At 45.3% G+C, this 15890-nt stretch overlaps 1 long non-coding RNA gene across 1 annotated transcript in view; it reads right to left on the bottom strand.

Moving 5' to 3' along the window:
* Positions 1–4656, bottom strand: part of LOC119254578 (uncharacterized) — a 72982-nt gene extending 68326 nt beyond the window's left edge. Inside the window, exon 1 of the long non-coding RNA XR_005127307.2 lies at positions 4268–4656. This is a non-coding gene — a long non-coding RNA (uncharacterized LOC119254578). The remainder of the gene's footprint in view (positions 1–4267) is intronic.
* Positions 4657–15890: the final 11234 nt, after the last annotated feature.

Raw genomic sequence — 15890 nt, 5'->3', positions numbered from 1 at the left:
TGAGAGCTTTTATTGATATATCATCAGTTGGAAGCACGTAATGCTTTGGCGAAATAAACTCCATTCCACATATTTATAACCAGATTGAAAAAGGTGTGTTTGTTATTTTGTGTGACACCTCCTAATAATGGCGAAGTTGTATATATGAAGATATGCAAGCACCACCATAAAAACGAACAATGTTTCAGCTTACAAAATCTTCCCTTGACAGAAGATGTTTTTGTACTTACTTAGTTCCCAATTACTGCTTTAACCTGTGTGCACAACTTATAAATACCTTTTCCTCATCCCATAGCTGTAAACAGATGTTCCATATTGTGTCGCTTGGAACAAAATGTGGGGCGTCTGTTTGAGAGTGACAAGTCCTTCATTGGACACTGAGGTTATGGTCTTTAGCTAATTACACTTTGCATTGGGTCAAACTCTTTGGGCTGCAAAAAATAGGAGAAAAAAGAATCCACTGGCTCACGTAAGTTAGGATAGGGGCTGGCTTCAGGCACGGCATGATGGAGGTGGGCAAATGGTGTGCCTTCTCCTCCAGCTCTGATTCCGGATTTAGCTGAGCTTCCTCTTAAGAATATGCATTTAACCTGCAGTGTCCTGCAGGTTTATCACTGGCAGACAAGGGGGGGGTATGACCCCATGCCTTGCTCTCTGTGTGTAGACTGGACACAGACAGGCAGGGTCTGGGCACTGACAGAGGAAGGGACTTAAAGGGTCACGGTGACGGGCAGCGACCAGTGGGTGCAGAGCAGCAGTGAGTGTGTCCCGAGGCCGTGGCCCTGTTTAGATACTGGGACAAGTCAAAATCTTGCAGCCAGGGGCTGGCGTGTTAACTAAAACATGGTAACTTAAATCCGTGCATAGCGCACCACGCAAGTGAGGGCTGCCAGTGATCCCATACTGGAAAAATAACTTTGATTATAAAAGAAAATGACTTTTCATTCCTTTCTTTGTCCCAGGCAAACTCAAGGACTAAAGATAGACTACTGAAGAGCACACACGCTGGTGGAGGTCAGAGTCTTGACCGCCCTGGAGACCTCGTGGAACAATCTGTGATGCTATTCTGTTCAGATTCCCTGTGATACGTACATCTGGAGACATATATATTTATGGAAAATGATAAATATTTTTTTCTCCCCTACCTTCTGTCTAAGTAGGTCACGCTGGCAATATTTTGAGTCGTTATTACATTTCAGTCAATGTATTTTTTTAGGCGCATGTAGAATGTGGCTGTTCAATGCACCTGGGTGTAACAGTGAGTTCCTCCCACCTCAAAGCCCTGTGAATGTGAGTGTTCTCAGGAGCTAAACTGGGAAATTGGAGCATCATGGATCAAAGCACCGAAATGCAAAATCAGCTTAGGAATATGCATTTAAAAGCCATCGATGCCCTTAATACATGTAAAATAGATAAAATTTAACAATTGTTTATGTTGCTTTTTTATGAGAAGAATTTAGCCAAATTGTAGTAAAAGGATATGCTTTAAACAGGTCAACACCTATAGCAAATGTCATTCTTAGTGATGACAATTTAGATGGATCTCTAAGCTGGTGATACAGCATGCACACCCCGTCACTGCTACATTAGGTTGTTGCAAAGAATAGCATATAGGAGGGACGAGTACTAAAATGGATGCAATTATCATTGTTTGTAGCCAGTAAGATCATCAATAAAGAAAGCAGGAATTCAACAAATGGTTACAGGTAAGAAAAAAGTTTGTCAAGGTTGCTAGACTACCAATGGACATTTAAAATGTCCTAGGCGGGCCTCCCCTGGTGGCGCAGCAGTTGAGCGCTGGGCTGCGAAGCTGCCCGCAGCCTCTGCAGCACTGGTTCGATCACGGCCGGCCAGCATGGGTCTCACATGGCGCGCAGACCACTCCTGTCTTGCCCGCTGCTCCCCTCAGCAGTGTATTTTGTCAGTCTGCCTGTTCTGCTCCCCGCTCTGGCTCTGGTGAATTCTCTCGCTCTCCCATGTTTCTGACTGTACCCAGTGCTTATATAAATAAATAAATCTTTAAAAAAATAAAAAAAATAAAAAAAAATAAAATGTCCTAGGCACTAGTAAAAAATCAACTAGAAAATGTAAGGAAGCATCAAGGCAATCGTTAAGCCAAGAAAGCTAGAGGTAACCAGATGGAAGGTATTAACACAGGTAAGCAACCATGTGGCTACTTAGGGGGCCGGGGAAGCCACGAATTCAAGGTCAAAGGGGATGACAGAGAACATCAGTGAAGCCCAGGCGACCTCATCTCATGACACAGATGCCTGATATAACTGTCAAATATTAAATACCATGAAACCAATTAGTTCCTGAAGCCATTCCATTGCCCAATTACATATACCTAAATCACCTGCGGTCACCCCATTCCCTAAGATTTCAACATATTTGCTTAGTGCCTTGTACCTGCCCTTGGGAGTCAAATGCTGCCCAACCATTTACCCAGTCGTTGGCCTCTGGTGGCCCAGAGGTTGTTATTAGCTCATTAGAATCAAACCTTTCCAAAGAGGAGGCCTTAACTAGGACCTAACCCCTCTTCTTTACCTGAAAGTCAAGAACTGGAAATTCATGGATTCTACAAGTGCTTCTCGCATGCATTGCTTGGAAGGAATTTGATCTTTTGAGCCTACTCACCCCAAGAAAATGCAACATGCACATTTATGAAAATATCACAGTTTCCAGGGGCTACAAAGAGCTCCAGAAACATGTCCAGGATCGCACCCCTGCTCCGTGCCCTGGGACGCCTCTGTCCCCAGATGCTCTGACGCGCAGCACATTGGGCTGAGTGCACCGTGTGGCCTGCGTTACCTCATCTAACCCCTCTGAAGCTCAGCTGTCCTGCGCGCACTGCGGTCACTTCCCCCTCTCACTGGGCAAACATGCTGTGGGTTGCAACCAGGCATCTTCCCGCCACACAATCAATAACCAATCAATGTAGTTATGATGATCATTTCATCAGTCATCCCATGACTCAGTATTTTAATATTTTTTTTATCTTTTTTGTCCTTTATAGTCCACCCCAGACCTTTATAGTCCACCCCAGAGCTGTTCAAGCTCGGCAGAACTGCTATTTGCCGCCAGCTCACTCTTTGGGGTGGAGCTGCCCTGTGCTTTGAAGGATATTAGCAGCATCCCTGGCCTTGGCCCCTAATGCCAGGAGCACAGACATGAGGACCAGCAGTGTCTCCAGCCGCCACAAGTGCCCCTCGATGGGCTCCATCACCCCCGACTGACACTCCCCGCCTGGTTGTCGACATGGGTCTTTCCAGATTATTTTAATGGCAGAGGCAAAAGTAATCATAATATTTAAAATGCTACCATTGCACAAAAAACCTAAATAGACACTCCTCCCGGGAAGAGATGCAGATGGCCTGTTGAAAAAATGTCAACATCACTTATATGTGGGAAATTGCAAATCAAAACCACAAGGATATATCACCTCATGGAGAAGGCCCTTGTCCTGCAGACAGGAAGCAGCGTGGGCGCGCATGGGAAGAAAAGCAACCATGGCCACTGTGGGTCAGAACAGAAACTGGTGCAGCTTCTAGGGAAACAGTACAGAGACGCCTCAAAAAAACCAAACAAACAGTGGAAGTACCACCTGATTCAGAGATACCACTCCAGGCTCACCCAAAGAACATGCAGAGACCCATGCACAAGCACGTGCACTGCTGTGTTCACGACAGCCACAGGCGCCCTCCCCGAAACATGGAGCCAACCTAGGTGTCTTATTGCCCCAAGACGAGGGGTAAAGAAACTGTAGAAGGTACACTGCAGGGAAGACTACTCCCCTCTCACAAAACATCAAGTAGCCCGGGGTGGGGGCAGGGGAAGGAGAGGATCTGAAGCTGACTGGGCTGAGAGAAATTAGACAGAAAGTAAAAGGCACTGGGTAGTTTCCCTCACGTGCAGAATATTAATAACCAAGAAAATAAGCTGACAAAATACAACAAAAATCTTAGTCTCCGTGAAAAATAAAAAGTAGGGCCTGGAGCCTGGCGGGGAGGGAGGGCGGCAGCCGGGCTGGGAGCAGGGAGAGGCCTTGGCACGCGAACAGGGGGGACCCCCAGGCTCACACGAGCATTTGGGCAAAGGTGGGGCAGGGGCTGCGGTAGATGCCACCAGAGGACGCGTCTGGGCTGTGGCCTGAGAGCACGTTCCCTCCTGTAGACAAAGGTGGCTGAGCTTCGCGAATGCAGTTTGTGCAACACCTGGAAGAAGCCACCAGACACGGTCATGACACAGAGGAACGGGGGAAACGCACCTGCGCCCTGGCGGAGAGGTCAGCGGCGGTGACTGGGGGGAGACAGGCGGATTCCGGCGGGATGAAGGGTCGAGCCAGCAGTGAAGCCATCCTTGGACTAGGCCAAGCCTGCAGTTGCGCCGAAACCCCGGGAGCAGCCTTTTAAGAGCCTCAAACCAGTCAGGTGTGTGTAGGTGGCCCACCTTCGCCGCCGTGAGGTTGTGCACCCGGAGCAGTTAAGCTGTGGGCCGCCAAGTCTCTCACAACAGGTGTAAGGTCAGGAATGGACACTGAGCAGGTTTTCTAGGATCCAGCAGACCGGGTAAAGGAGGAGTCCTGGAGCCCTCAGGGGTTTTGCAGGTTGTTATTGGGATCACCAGGTACACAGCAGGCAGGGGTGCTGGGGGGCCGGGAGGCTGGCAGGCCTCCCAGCCCCCAGCAGGTCTTCACTCTGGGCTCTCCGGCCTTCTCTCAGCTTCTTCTTCTCTTGCTTCTCTCTCAGCTTCTTCTACTGGTGTCCCCATGACGCCACCCTTAAAAGCAGTCTCAGCCCAGGTGAATCCCATCTATCTATGCCCACGCCCTATTCCAGGTGCCCCCATCAGGCATGCATTCAAGAACGCAAGGATCCATCATCTGTCCTGATGGCAGGAGGGCAGAAAAGTCTGATCCCTTTTACCTTACCCTACAACAGGGCAAGCCTGGAGGTGAATCGGCTGCAGGACAGGAGGCTGCTGGCCCCGCCCTGCCCCACAGGCCACCGGAAAACCCCCAGGGCCTTGACCTCAGCAGCAGGAATCCACCTGCCCTCAGGGAGCCCTGCCCCACAGGGCCTATTTTCCTTTGTCCAAGCCAGTGAACCCCCATGCACCTTCTGAAGTAGCAACAAATAAGCTCCCCTCTTGACAGAGGTGGAAACCAAGGTTTGGAGAGGTTAGATGCTGCCCCAGAGGTTAGATGCTGCCCCAGGGCCGCACAGCCAGGGAGGGGCTGCCTTGAGCAGGTGGGGGAGGGGGCTGGAATCTTCCAAGTCAGAGCTAAACAGACTAAGAACTCTGGAATAGGGCGACTCTGCCCAAGACTCATTTGTATTGTATTAATATTCAGCTTTGTCATTGGCTGGTGCCCTCCACATCTTAGCTGTGACACTGAAGGTGATGGGGGTAGAAATAAAGCTGGGGGCCCAGGCGTGGTTATCTGCCTCATCCCTTCACCCCATAGTGGTTAAAACCAGTCCATAGGAGACTGTTGCCTATGAGCTGAAATCTAGGCCAGGTATTTCCAGGTGACTTACTTTGCTTTCACATTTACAAAGAATTTTCTGCTTTGGCATCAATATCCCCATTATTCAGGGAGCAAACCCAGGTAACCGAGCCATGGAAGAGGGAGCTAAGACTCAAATCCAGCTCTAGCTGAAGTCCAAAGCAAAAGGGTTTTCCATCGGATCAAAACAAACACACTAAAATTAAGTATCTTGTGCTCTGACATCTTTTTCATGTTTTCAATTTTTTTGCCATGTGTGACCAATTAGCACAGTTGGCTAGAACATGGTGCTAATGAGGCCAAGGTCAGGGGTTCAATTCCCTCATGGGCTGAAACTCCATGCTTCCTTCCCAGAGTCACAGGCTACAGCCTGAACCACAGCTGGTCCCTCCCAGGAGCAACGTGTTGGTCATAAGTGCAATTGAGAAAGTCTTGCTGAATCACGTCACTCCATCCTCCCTTCTGGACCCACCCAGAATGCACACAGCGCTGATGCTGGGACGGTAGACATGACAAAGACCAACACTATTCACAGTTGAATAAACTGACAATTTCTGCCTATATCCCATAAAGTTTCACTACCCTTTTTAAGGGTCAGTGAGGCTGTGACTTTATTCTCAAATACTTGTGAATATTTAGAGAGGTGCTAACATTTCAAGATGTTGAATGAGAAGTGCAGTGATACCTCAATTACTTAAACTCATACCTCAATTACTTAAACTCATAAGGAGATGAATTATTTTGTATATGTAAATTATGTTCAGATAATGGAAGTGTCTCCTTAGCACCAAGACATTTTCATATTAGAAATTTTGATGGGAATCTTTTGAAATGGGAGTCACATTTCCCTGCCTTCTCAGATAGGAGAAATGGAGCATCCTTTATCCTAGGTATCTGTGCTTTCCAAGAAACTCAATTTAAACATAGTGATTTTTTAATTAAAAAGAAAGGGATGGACACTGATGTACCAAGCAGGAAAGTCGATATTAACACCATACAAGATAGAATTTAAGGTTAAAGTAATAACAGGCTATATGGGAATATGATGTAATGATAGATGTATATCTAAAGAAAATGCAATCATCATCAAGCTATATGCACCAAATAAAATCAAGTATCCCATTATCATGACCATAATGAATAACAAACTGCAGTAGAACGAAGCAAGTACCATAAAGAAGGTCTCAGAGCTGCTGGGGACCCAAGACAAACCTTTTTCCTACCCCATAAGGTTTTGGGGGAACCAAGCGATGAGGATTATGAACAATAAGATTACACTGCATCTGTTCTGCCAAAGCACCTCTTTATGTTGGCACAAGGCAGGCTGAACATAGACGGAGAATTATAGGAAATATTGCAATTAGCCATAACCGTCACTATTTACAAATCTTGGCTAAGAAAGATCGAGAAAAGTGTTTTAATCATGGCAAGGTGGAACACTCCATCTCCCTTTATTTTGGCACTTAGATTCCTTATCTTTTGCCAGCCACATTCAAATGTAAAGTCTACAAATACATAAATTGTGTCATTCCTCTGAGAGGTTGACAATTTTATTCATCGATGTGCCACAAGGGTTTATCCCAGCTAAATGGAGTCTGGAGGTGGGGAGGGGGCTAGATCAATGAGCTTTTAGCTTGTGAACAGCACTGTATATAAATTAAGGGAAAATACTCACCTGATTTGACACAAATCATCCGTCCAGAACTCGGGAGATAACTCTGGTGTTGCCCTTACCCTATTGTGTGTTCCCCACAATCAATTATTAAACCTATTGACAACAATATAAAAGAACTCGAGGGTACGCTGAAAATCAGGGCCTATTTCACTCAGTGGCGTCTCAACCATCAAATGTATTTGTTCACGGAAAACCTTGGAAGAGACAATATGTCCCTTTGCTCAGCTGTTTTCGTTTCTGTAAAATTAGTAATTGGAGAGGGAATGCCACTAATTCCCATCTCTCCCTTTGAAAGTTACTGCGGGGCCCTTTATCAAATTGAATACTGTGTAACTGTGCTCTGCAGAAATGAGTTAACCCATTAGCTCTCCTCTGATTGCATCCATCAAGGAGCCCCTTCAAAGCAAGTTCTTCCATTTTTTTATTATCACTCCTTATTTTGTTAATCTTACCTTATTTGCAGCCTTTTCCGGAGAGTGATCTGTGTCCCTCCCATGGAGTAATTCATCAGTTATTACAATAATTTTCACTTATAACAGGCTCACTCATTAAAAATTCATTTCGATATTGGTGAGAAGTAGTTTAACACTGTGGTTTTAGAGCACTGTTTTCTTGAACTCTATTAGAAAAAAAAAATGTTATAAATGCATTGAATCCCTGATTCCAAAGTAACTATGACTCATTAATTAAGTAATTAGCTAGTAAGACCCATTTCTCCAGGACCCCAGTTGACAATCGAAGCTCTTATCCACTTTTCCAAAGAGTGTGAATGAACATTAGTGCAACTGTCCACCCCCACCTGCTATTTACTTTTAAATCCCATTTCCATGCAACTCTACCCCATTATTACTTAAGTCTTCACCTGAAGTTAATAACAAAACTGAGTGCAGAATTATAAGCCTTGCTAATATGTTAATGGAATTTCCAATTGTTCATTTTAATTGTTATTTTAAAATTACTACCTCAGTTTCCAACTATTTGGAAGTCTGAAGTGCCCCGATTACGCCAGAAATTACAAAAGTACATTAGTCCCCACCATCAAGCAGTTAATGCTCTACTTTGGGAAATGATACATCAAAGAACAAAATTTTACCTTTCAGGGAAGCTAAGTGGGCGGATGTGTATGTCAGTGTGGGGAATTCTAGTTCTCTCCATGGACATGGTTAGAAAACAGGGCCCTCCCCTGTGCAGGATCTCCACAGGGGCTGGCGAGTTGGGGGGCTTAGAGAACATCAGGCAAGGAAGAGGAGAAGCTGAGTGATGAGGGATGAGACAGATAAGGATGTTCTCAGTAATGGGGATGTGTGGGGGCAAAGGACTGTTTCCGGGCCCTTTCTATACGGCACATTGAGTACACATAGCAGCTAGGTTAGCCCCTTCAAGGAACCTGCAGCAAGGATTTTAAATTTCCTCAAGTGCTGTAGCTATACATACGCTGTATGATATTAGCCTGATCTGTTGGTGGTGATCATGACCTCCAGGCCTCCTTCCTAACGCTGGATAAAACCAGAATCCATAATTCTAAGGTCTGTAACAGCAGGGACCAGTAGTGCACTTACTGCCAAGCTGATGAGCTTACTTCTGGGGCCCATCACTTGCCCAGGCCCCTCTGAGGCCCTTAATCCAATTTTATATATGTAATTTAATGTTCTTTTCCCCAAAAGGGCCCTCCAATGGGGGTTCTATCCCCATGAAATCCAGCTCTCCCTTAGTGGTGACCATATCCGTTCCGTTCTCTGTACCCTCAGCTCCTCTCATGGTGTCTGGCCAGCAACAGACACCAATGATGTTTGATGAGTCAATAAGTGACCGATTCAATGAATAAACAGGGCAATAGTGATTTGCACTCTTCACAAAAGCATTGGAGGCCATCATGAATAAAGGACATGATTTATTATTGCCTACTGATTTAGCCAGACAGTAAAGGCCATTGGAGTTTAAAAAGAAGTCTCCTCACAGGTGTGTTGAAGAAATAACATGACAATGAACTACAGGAGCTGACAACTGGAGACTGTTCAGACTCTGAGCCTGAATCCCACCTCCTCGTTCACCAGGTAGAACTCTGCAACCTCTCTCTCTCCATCCAGGACAGAAAAAGCATCCGTGGTTTCAGTGAGCCAGGCACTGTGGTCAACGACATCCAGACCTGAAGGGGAATGCCCATATGTCCTAGGGAGAGTGGGTGCTGACCATGCCCTATTATAGTTCATCAATGTTCAAGGTATGACTCCACATCCCACATTTAATATTCCCCGAAACTCGGTTAGTTAGGTGTTATTCCAATTTCGTAAGTGTAAACTTGAACCGAGAGACACTAGTTCTGTGCAAAGGTGTTAAGTGAGAGAGCTGAGATGGACCACAGGCTACCAGATGCCTCACCCCCACTCCTGACCATCACCCCTTTTAGTTCTAGCCTACCGAGAATTCAGGGTCCATGCAGGGTTCAAATCCCAGCTCAGCCCTTCTCAGACCTTTTCAATCTGAGTTTCCTTCTCTGTAAAGCAGAGATGACAATTTCCTTACCTCACCAGGCTGCAGAAAGGACTTCGTGTCGTGATGCATGTGAATGACCCAACTCAGTGCTCTGGACTTGGCCAATGTCCAAAATGTCTTCACAACTGTCCAAAATTATGCAAAATTGTGCAAAAGTAGAAAGTGCGATCTTCACTCACTTTCAAATCCCAGTTTTACGTGGGGAAGCCCTGAAGGTGTAAGAACCCAGCAGGAGTTTTTAATTTCAGGTTCCTATTCTGTCCACCTAATTAACTCACATGTCAGTACAACCTGGACCTTCTCTCAGAGACCAACATGCTGGTGGCAAATCAGGGGAAGTCTGGGAGGGCTGAGGATCAAGGAGCAGTGGCACCATGAAAGTGCGCAGTTCCTGTGCCATGTGGCCTGAGACACTGAGGAGAAAATGTTGATCTTGACATCCTTGGTCCCTGGCCACGCTGAGGACGCATAACTTTCTGGAATAGAGTCAGTGACCTCTATGAAGATGGCAGCCAGATCTTTAGTTTTGAAAGTTATTAATCTTTACATGAAATTCCTAGTCAGTGGCAGGGGGAATATTAGTATTATTTAATTTCATTCAAATTACACTACAAAAAACAATTAAGGTGAATAATTATGAAAGTAAGGTCAACTCAATTTTCTATAATAATGTTTTTTGTTACCAAGCTCATTATTGCTAATTCCTTTCATAATCTCTGCCATCTAACCTCATTTGTTTCATTTATAAGTGGCAAGAAATGCACATCATAAAACAGCAATGAAATCAAGACAGCGGCATGTCACTTGGGTGATCTCTGGAGAAAGTAATTATTGTCTCTAGTTAACCTTTTAGGGAGAAACTCGTCTGCATATTCCCAATGTAGGTGTTACATTTGTCAAAAGGAAGTTTTTCCCTTTTCAATTTTTGAGTCGTGCATCCTGGCTTGAGAGGGCTGAGTCTTGCTGAAAGCTGAGGATTTATCCTGCTGTTCTGAAATCTTATGAGCCAAATGAGGAGCACTCCAGTCACTTTTAAATGGGCTTTTAGTTGGAACCCACACAGACACACACACTCTCACACACACAGACACACACATTTTTAAATATGCAAAATCATCTTGCTCATACTACTGGAAAAAAATATTTCAAGTTGATGACCAAGGCCCTCCTATTTGAGACCCGGGGGATTTGATGTGTCCCTGTCTCTAGACTCAGAATCTGTGCTGTTCAGACATAATGGACACAGACGCAAGGGTTCAGCCCCGGGGCCTGAATCCCACCTTCACTGCTCACCAAGGGGACGCCACAGTCTCTCCATGTCTGAGGAGGAGCACAAAATTTTTATGAAAATCTCAAAAATTCTACTAGAAAAGGCAAGACTTACTTTAAAAACCTCAAGTCTTTGATCAAGCCATTCCACTTCTCGAAATTTACTCTAATGTAGGATCGGCAAGCTTTCCAGTGAGCCACTCCCCACCCCACCCACACTGGTGTTCAAATACTTTGAATATCACCTTTTTTGCAGATCATTAAAGAAACAGTCAAGAATAAGTAAGCATAGCCCCCGCAACATATTAATTTAGCAAACATACAAGCAAGCTGGGGTGTGAGTACCCATTTTGAGGTGTGTTCAAAGCCGTGGACAGAGGCAGAGTCAGCGGGAGCAGCTGTGACCACATGCCATAGACCAGGGGCTTCTACAACAGACACTTGCTTCTCACAGTCCTGGAGGCTGGAAGGCCATGGTGTGGGCATGGTCGGCTTCTGCTTGGGTTTCTCTTTGTGGACTGCAGATGGCGCCTTCTTGTTATGTCCTCAGATGGTAGAGAGGGGGCGGGGCCTCTGGTCTCTTCCCCTCCTTATAACGACTCTGACATTACCATAGGGGCTCCACCTCCATGACCTCATCTCCGTCTAATCACCTCCCAAAGATCCCTGCTCCAAATGTCATCCTTTTGGGGACTAGAGCTTCAACATATACATTCTAGGGCATACAACATCCTCCCCATGCAGATGGGATGGAGGCACAGAGATAAGTGGACTCCAGGGGACAATCCCATATTCCCGTGGCCCAACCATGATGCACCTGCAGTCTTGCTGGCAGTTTCCTCCCACGCCAAGGCTTCCACCTCCAGCACCTGTTCCTCTGTCTCAGGGCTTTTTCTGATGCAAGGTCATGTTCAGTGCATGTACAGGAACAGTGGTCAGAAGTGCCACATAACTGACACTTACAGGAGTGACCCTCCTTGATGAATTAGAATTGGTGGCTCATCCCGCCTTCCTGGCCCATTATTGGCACAACTGTGAGGAGGCCATATATTTTGTGGAGACGCCCAGCAGGCTTGAGTGCCAGCCACTACTGTGTTCAGTTCTCAGTCACATCAGCTTTGAGGGGCTGTATTTTTCACCCTTCTCTTTTGACTCCTAGGATCACTTTCTAAATAAACTACCCCACTCTGCCTTTTGGGAACCTACCCCAACATCAGGACCTGAACAAGAAGGTAAAATTTAATCTGGTCTGGGAAGAAAGGGAAGCAATCCCTTTGAGGATTTGAGGGGGTAGTGTGTGTCATGGAAGAGGCAATAGCTTGGCCAATGGACCCGAGGTGGGAAGCAGCCATTACCCGGAGCACCTGACTGGAGCCAAAATGGCAGAGCCGCAGTGAGCACCAGGAGCAGAGACCAAGGTGGGGACCAGGTCAAGCAGAACCTTGTAGGCCACAAGAAAAGTGCAAGCTGTGTTCCAAAATGTGCCTCCCTTTGAGAAATTAAGGAACTGAACACAAGCAATGTCACAGTGCAAAATCGAGTGGTCAGTCAACGCTTAAGCAAGAATCTAAAAACAGGGCAACTTGAATGCAGATCCCATATTTTGAACCGCTCGCCTACCAAATCTGACGTTCAAATTGCATCAACCTGTGTTTCCATCCTGATTTACACCAGGCTGTCTACCCTTTCTCTTTTTGCACCTCCCTGACCACGGCCATGACTTAGTCCCATGACCAGGGTGACAGATGATGAACTCCTCGCATCAGCTGGGAGAGCAGTGCATGTGCATTTCTGCCCAATTTCTGGCACATCCCTTTGCAACATCAAGATATATGGCCTCTGTAAATTTTCAGAGACATATTAACGTTCACCTCCATAATGCCTTAATTGTACAGAAACCATTAGACAAGAATGTTAAGGTGACAAAGGGACCCACACAAATGGTGAAGAAAGAGAGCAAGATGCCTAAATTAAAAGGGGTGAAGGGTCCAGGACAGTCTTTCTGGGGGGAAAGATTCATGGAGATTCGCTGTCTTCTCAAGAATGGACTGCCTCATAAATTATCTCAATATGATGCCAGCAAGTCAAGGGGAACTTTTTTAAAGTAGGAATTTGCAAAAGGTTAAATTAAAATGAAGGCTGAACAATTATTTTTGTCCTCCTGCCTAGCAGGGCTTCTGCTAATGTTTGTGTACAGAAGTGGGAACGGCGGGGTACTTCAAAGCCTTTTCAGGGAAAATCATATCATTGGTGAGAAAGGATTTGATTTTGTAAAAAGCTTACATTGTAAGTGATATTGAAAATAAAGAGACAAGATTGCATGAGCTAAGTGCTTTATTTTTGTTAGTGCTGGTGGGGTTCCACAGATCCTCATTGGGGCCGTAATTGGGGTGTTTTAAGTGGGAATAGAGAAGAGGATGTTTTCCTTTGTCTGTGAAGACGGCAGCCCTGACCCACCAGTAGGCCATGCACTTTAAATTTTGTTGCAAGGAGAGAAGAGGTATTATCTCCAAGGGCTCCGATGCTCTTGGCCGGGGATAGCGTTTGATTAGCGGGGACCACTTTGGGGGCAACATGTTGTGATTGTCTTCATGCTTTCCTCCATCCATTTCCATCCGGTGCTTTGACTGACTTTTGAGAGAGGAAGAGGCTGAAAAACGGTGGAAAATAACAACTTCTACCCCCATCGCTGCCAGCACCCTATGAGCTGAGTACAAATAATTTACTCATTTTGTTAGGGGGAAACGGATGTCCTAAAGCTAATTCCATACAGGCTTTGTGGACTCCACCCCCACCCCAGACCAAAGCCAAAGACACTGGGAACTCCAAATCCCATCACCACCCAAGGGAAGGTGGCTGGGACCTGAGGGTGGGGTTAAGCAGCCAGGTTTGGTAAAACCGGACACGTGGGCTTTGGAGGGGTCCCCCATTTTGGGCTCTCCACCAGCTCGCAGCGTCCGGCCAGCTCAGAGAGTGACTTTGGGTTTCCAGGTCGGCGGATCGGGTAGGACGCATTAAAGACTTTATTTCCCTATTTTCTCCCTGAGTTGTACATTTTCCTTATTTCCTTTTCCCTTGTAAATAAACCTTTTATTAACCTTTTGTGTGTGCCGGTAGTGGAGTATTCATAAGTCCCTTTTAAGCGCACGGGTGAGGACCCACAGCCAGGCCACCCATTTTATATCAGGCTGCTCCGTAACAATTTCTTGTCCTAAATGCCTGAACCAGGTTCATCACATAGAGGAGGTGCAAAGCCAGCAATGAGATCACACCCCACTGTCATGTGAAATAAGGAAAGCCACTTTCTCACACAACTAGAAATCTGGAGGTGGGGTCACTTCTAGAGTCATTAATTTCTTCAACACAACAAAAAACATGCTATTTCAACTGGTCTTTCCTGTGGGTGAGGTCTACAGATGAACTTCCTTGGAAGTTTCAAGATGTCTCCTAATTGTACTTTTTAAAGAAAGAGCAAGAAAAGCTTTCCAAGAAGCTTCTTAGAGACTTCACATTTCTCTCTTCAAATTGTTGCTTCTGCGTATGCCTTAAGCAAACGCATTGAAATGCAATGGGATTAACACAGTTGGTTAGTCGATCAAAAGAAGCTGTCTCTGGGTTTGGAGAGATGCAGTCACCTCTCAAACGCACAGCCACTTAAAAAGGGTGGAAGTTGAACAAAGTCAATGGCTCCATTAGGAAGAAGGACCGGAAGGTAGGGACTATTTATTGGCATCAACAGTCTCCACTAACCGTCAGTAACTGTCAGGGAACATGTCAGTAAATGTTCATTAAAGAAAGCATTGAATGAATAAGCAAGTCTCTTTTGTTGTCATTCATTATATTTTCCCTTGGGGGTGTTGATTTTATTTGTTTCTAGTGTTTTGGTCTTTCTGGTATTTATTCATCATTCTTCACATGCTAATATCCCCATTTCTTCTGGAAGATGCCAAAGGCTCCATCATCAGTCCTTGTGATTTGCATAGTGCTAATTCCTTTCCACAAGCCCCTTCAGCATCTTCCAGCCCTCCTGCCTTAGCAACTGGTTCATATGGATCCACTGAGAAGTAACTCAAGGATCTAGAATTGGCAGATATTTGGAGCTTCCATATTATCCCACACAACTGTTGTTTACATGGGGTTGGTGGGGGGACACATGGCAGTGAATCCAAACAGAGGAAAACAAAGCAGAAAATAGGGAGAGATGATATCTTGATGATCCTGTTTAGACTCAGGATCAAGGCAGGTCTGATGTGCTAAGTACTTATTTCTGAATCATTTAGTCAAATGACCCAGAGAACGCCATGTTTTACATTAAGTCAGTTTGAATTCAAGTTCTGCCTCGTGTTCCTTTAATCTGACTGTACGGGCTTCCTAAGAACCGATGCTCTGACATATTCATCTCATAATTTCCACAGCCCCCAGGAGCCAGCGGAGTCTTTCCTAGTGTTCCTATCACATGAGAACCTCCTTTGTAACATAAAATATGCCAACGGACCTTCACACAACAGTGGTTTGACTTTTAAATATCTGTTAACTGAGAAAATAAAAGATAACAAAACGCTGCTCTAAAACTAAGAATATTTTGTTAAATGGATTTGTAGTTTATGACTCACAAAGGCCTCGACCTCCATTTTAAAACAGTCCTATATAATGTGCAAGCATATTATCTATTGAGTGTAAGACAGGTTTTGGTTCACACATGGATTTGTGGTCCACAAATTTAATGACTTCACAAGGGGATCCACAGGTCATAGGACCCTGCTAAGTGCCTTCTCCATCACCAGAAGAATGAAATGGGCGTGGAGAGAAGGAAATAAAGCTTCTACCCTTAAAAAAATGAAAATGATCCATGACTCAATCATTCTGTCAAGGATGCTGAATGCATCTTCTCAAGGATGCTTTTTTTTTTTTTTTTTTTTTTTGATGCTTTTTGAGGAGGAGGGA

This window comes from Talpa occidentalis, unplaced genomic scaffold (genome assembly GCF_014898055.3).
Source record: "Talpa occidentalis isolate TD23 unplaced genomic scaffold, MPIMG_talOcc4v2.1 talOcc4.10, whole genome shotgun sequence".
In the NCBI taxonomy this organism is placed as follows: Eukaryota; Metazoa; Chordata; class Mammalia; order Eulipotyphla; family Talpidae; genus Talpa; species Talpa occidentalis.
Note: the sequence above shows the minus strand (reverse complement) of the source record. Positions and strands in the feature narration are given on the sequence as shown.